Below are 5500 nucleotides of genomic sequence, written 5' to 3'. Positions count from 1 at the left end.
AGTAGGGATCCATTGGAAGTTTTTAAACAAAGGGGTGACGTGATCAAATGTATACTTGAAAGTGAATCTGATGGTTGTATTTAGGTTGGCATGAGATGGGAAGAGATTGAAGTTGACACTAGACGACACATAGAGAGAGAGTAGAGAAAATGGGCATAAATTATTTTATTAGAGAAGTTTGACTCTGACTGGATGAAGGAAATGTAATGTGGCTGTAGTTGTGTTGTTGGTGGTAGCAGATCTTTTGTAAAATAGAGATTTATGTATGTTTGAAATCAGTGAGGAAATTGCTTAAACATACATAAGCGTAAGAGCAAAGGTAGAAAAGAAGGGGGGAAGTAGCAAGTGAGTTCCTAGAGGAGGTGGGATGGATGGAGTCTAGGACACAGGTGGGGAGTTAGCCTTGAAAATGAATAGGCACGTGTCTTTTGTGAAAAAAGAAAAGTTAAAGTAGGTTAGAAAAAAATGTTAATGGGTGTATGTGTGTATTGTGTGTGTGTGTGTGTGTGTGTATGTGTGTTTGTGTGTAGAGGCTGGGAAATGGGGAGTGTTGGAAGTTGAGATAATTGGTGTCAAATGGCCTAGTTCAGTGGTTCTTACCACTGGCTGAAAATTAGAATCACTTGGGGAGTTTTAAAAAATACTGACGTGTAGATTCCATGCCAGGCCAGTTAAATCACAGTCTCTAGGAGTGGAGCCCAGACCCCAGTATTTTTAAACTCTCCTGAGGTGAGTCTAATGTGCAGCCACAGTTGAAAGTTACTGGCCTATATCTTCTTAGTAACACAGCAACAACTTTCTGCTGTGAGCAAGGGAGGTGGTGTGAGAATAAGACCAAGTTTAGAAGAGGAAGAATTGAGGGGACTGGGAAACAATGCAAAGTCAATAAATGATGCTAAAAGTGTTCTGAGGAGTCCAGGAGGCCCAAAGATATCAAGTAGTTTGCAGCACAGAAGCTCCAACCAGTGTGGCATTGTGATGCTCTTTAGCAACACTTGGCAGCTAAGGAGTGGGAAAAATGAATATTAGGGTCATTCAGATCAGAGAATTGGCATTGTTGGTAGTGCCCCAATCATGCTAGGCATCAGAATAACCCAAGAATCTTTAGAAAAATAAAAATTCCAGGACCCCACCTCCAGTGATCCTCTTTCAGTAGATCAGTAGATCTGAATTGGGGCTGGCAATCTGTATTTTTAAGCATCACTCCCTGTAAGTATGGCAGCCACTACAAACTAGAGGTGTCCACCAATTTGGTTTCTGATGAGAAATTTCCTCCTGGCTTATAGATGGCCACCTTCTCACTGTGTCCTCACATGGTTGGGTCAGGGGGGCAGTGAGAGAGAGAGAGAGAGAGAGAGTGCTCTCTGATATCTCTTCTTATAAAGACACTAATCCTGTCAGATTAGGGCACCACCCTGAAGGCCTCATTTAACCTTAATTATTTCCTTAGAGGCTCCGTCTCCAGACACAGTCACACTGGGAGTTAGGGCTTCAACATATGAATTTTAGAGGAGCACAAACGTTCATTCCATAACGTGGGGGGACACAATTCAGCTCATAACAGGCACCAAAGCTAGGCATATGGTGCTGAAACTCTGCTGAAAGAAAAGAAAAACAGAAATATGCTTTTTTGTTGGCTGTTTAGAAATCAGGCCAAGTCTTTCAATAGTCTCACAGCTCAAGCCTATGTTAGAGATGGTGTGAGCACGCGCTAAACAAGCTTTCCCAAGACGTTCTGCCATGATTGCTAGTTCTTAACCTAAGGTACTAGGTCCTTCTCTAGCAGAGACTGCTGTCTGTGCACTGTCTTCTAACTGCTTTAGGAAAGACGAGCCTGACTTGATACACAAACCAATTTCCTTTTTGAATCTGTGTGGGGAAATAAATTTGGGTCATTTAGCATCATGATGTTTAGAATTCAAATGAGAATTTCTATAGAGAAATTCTAACTTATGTTATTTAGTGATTTGGTATTCTTATCAAAACTGCCTAACAATCATTGTAAGAAAGAAAGAGAGATTTTAGGGATCTGAGCTATCAATGGTTTTTAGGGACCTGGGTGTGATGTCAGTTGTCCTCCTGTTTGTTTCCTGAACAACAAAGAAGAATATTCTCATTATCACCTTGTGTAGTTTATCCCAGAAGCCTCCTGGAACCACAGCTGTGTAGAAACTAGACGTAGGCCCAGAGCTGCCATGATTTTAAAAGCTTCCTTTTTTTTTTTTAACAACTCTATTGAAGTATAATCTGCATGCCATAAAATTCACTTATTTTGTGTACACTTCAATGAATTTTAGTGATTTTCCTGAGTTCTACAGCCCTCATCACAAAGCAGTTTTAGAACATATCATCACCCCAATAAGATCCCTCCTGCCCTGTTTCAGTTAATCCCCATTCCTACCCCGAGCCCCAGGCAACCACTGTACTGCTTTCTGTCTCTGTAGATTTACCTAAAGGCTCTTGATGTTGTTCCTTCCCAGGCCCTGTAGTTGTATGCTCGAATGACTGAAGGCTAAATTCTCCTAGAATTATTTTATAGCCTGCAAAGGTTGCATCTGAAGCTCAGCAGGTGCCTTCTGTTTCAAACAAGGCACTGTAGAGGATACACGTGCTGTGGAGGTCCCTCCTATTTTGAGTGTAAACTGTGTTTTCCGCCGGGATTCAGACAAATTTGGTGGTGGCAGGCCTGCCAGGCATCATCTGCAAGAAATGAGTACTCATCCTAGAAAAAAGAGCTTCTGTGACCATCACAATGTTTGCCTCTCATATTTGTTTCCCACCTCCGTTGCCTTGTGCACCCACCTAAAACTGGATTATCTTGATTACTTGAGGGGTAGTAAAATATAAAATTGTGAAAATTATACCCTCCATCTAACACATCTTGTCCCTTATTTTGTTGTGTGCTGTGCAATTTAAAATTCTATTTTCTGGACATACATCATTAAAATAAAAACTAGTTGATGGCTTTTTTCTTCAAATCCCCTAAGTTAGGTTTCTAGGTTAATTCTAGTTGTAATGATTTTTAAAGTCAGTTTAGCATCAGGCCAATTTAACAATATTGGAAGAAAGTCTCCTAGTCAACTTTATCCTGATATATTCCTCCTTTTGCTAAAGGTTAAGTCTTGCATTTACTTAACCTACTAGCTTGTCAGTTGTTTTATAGGTAATTATTAATTTAGAGATCCTTGATGCAGTCAAGACTTTGAGATGAGGTGAAGCTAGTGTGCCAAATGTACCTGTTAAAAGTGAATTATCACTTCTTATTTCTAAGGACTGACAGCTTTATATTATTTCTAACTTCCACAAGGGGACAAATGAGTAGTCTAAGAAAATTGATTTTAATACTTTGGAAATGGAAGCCTATTATTTTCATTCCAGTAATTTCACAAATGGTCACCACATTTAAATAGTTTTTTCTAACTTATTCTCTTCCCTCTATCCCTTTATGTTCTTCACTGAAAGCGAAAGATGTAGTTTATTGCAAGTATGATATGTGAAAAGCCAGAGGTAATGCTGCGGTTCAAAAGGACACGAGCTTTTTGTTACTACATAATTAAGACATGAAATAGTAAACATGAATCATGCATTTAATTGTATGCTGTCAAAATGAGACTGAAAATGTTACTTAAAATATTCCTTTCTCCATGCTTAAAGCACTTCTAAGAGACTGAGACCGCACACAGTTTATAATCTTTTCTCTTTCTTTTTCTACTTTCCACAGGTTAATTATATTCATGTACCTTTTCCACATTATTTATTAGAATGTTTCTGCCTATACCATCCACATTAGCGTTCATAACTCACAAAACCAAGATAAGTACAACAATTATAGGTAAAAAAAAAAAACTCAGGTGAAGATGAATGCAGAGATTGGGATAATGCATCTACAAGCCAAGAAATGCCAAAGATTGACAGCAAATGACCAGAAGCTAGGAGAGAGGCATGGAAGGGATTTTCCCTTGCAGCCCTTGGAAGGAACCAATTCTTCTGACACATTGATCTGAAACTTTTAGCCTCCGAAACTGTGGGACACTAAATTTCTGTTAAGCCACCCAGCTGTGGTACTTTGTTATGGCAGCCCTAACAAATTAACACACAAGGCTTTTATTAACCTCTCTGTGCCACATACATACATACATACATACATAAAGTATATGTATGAGTTTGAGTTTCCTCATATGTAAAATATGATAGTGATAATCATATTTACTTTCTATGTTTTTGTGAAGATTAAATCAGTTAGTAAATATAAAGTGCTTAGAATTATTCCTGGCACATAGAGACAAAGGGCAGACATTATTGGTTGGTTAAATCAACAACCATTCCTGTTTCCTTGTTCTTTGCTAAATACTAAATAGCATCCTGTTTGTCAGATGTATTTTCTGCTTTCTTGAAGATCAATAATTTCCTACTGATACAAGGGAACAGAAAACAGATTTTTTTTTTTGCTTAGTAAGGTGGAAGTCACAGATTATAAGAGAGAGGATAGAGCAAATCAAAATGGCTAGTTTCAGAAGGTTAGAGTTTTTGTTTTTTTTCCCAGGAGGTTAGAGTTTTTAAAAAAAGACTAATGATTCAAAGGGCAGAAGACGCCAAATGTCAATATTTTTAGAAAAAGAGAGCAGAGTTGTTAGACACATAGGTGTGAGCCAAAGGATGGAATGCTAAAATAATACCCTCTTCTTCATCCCCTATGACCATGGTGCCTTTGGATCAAGATATTCGTTTTTATAAAGCTGTTTTAGAATCAAAATCTTTCATTATTGTGCTTTCACTATTTCTGACTTAGCACACCAGTTTGTCTTATTAACAGAAAGTTGAGTAGCCTTGGAGAATGGAATACTACTTAGGTAAATTTTGACAAAAGGGAGATTAGCAGTCAAGATGATGTGGGGAGCAAATCCCAAATGATGTTGCAGTTGGTAAGAGTGGAGGAAGGATTAGGCAATCTGGGGGAAAATTGGACAGTTGGGGACAGGAGATCGAGTGAGGGCATGAGGGTTGGAGGAAAAGGAAAAGAGAGAAAATCCTGTGTATGCCTCTTATAAATTCTGTATTTGAGATAAATTAATTTCTTTGAGTCTCAGTGTGTCACATTCCTAGGGCGGCCGTAGTAAATTACTACAGACCAAGTGGCTTAAAACAACAGAAATGTATTCCTTCACAATTCTAGAGGCCAGAAATCAAAAAGCAAGACATTGACAGGGCATGCTGTCTCTGAAGCTCGAGGGAGGATCCTTCCTTGTCTCTACCTAGCTTCTGGTGGTTGCCGGCAATCCTTGGCATTCCTCGGCCTGCAGATGCATCATTCCAGTTTCTGCCTCCGTCATCACTATGGCATATCACCTCTCTGTGTGTCTGAATCCAAATTTCCCTCTTATTATAAGGACACTAATCTTTGGATTAGGGCCCACTTTAATCCAGTATAACCTCATCTTAACTTGATTACATCTGCACAGACCTTATTTCCAACTAAGGTCGCATTCACAGATTGTGGGTA

Source organism: Equus przewalskii, chromosome 6, assembly GCF_037783145.1.
Source record: "Equus przewalskii isolate Varuska chromosome 6, EquPr2, whole genome shotgun sequence".
Lineage (NCBI taxonomy): Eukaryota > Metazoa > Chordata > Mammalia > Perissodactyla > Equidae > Equus > Equus przewalskii.
The sequence above is the reverse complement of the archived record's forward strand: the minus strand, read 5'-3'. Positions refer to the sequence as shown.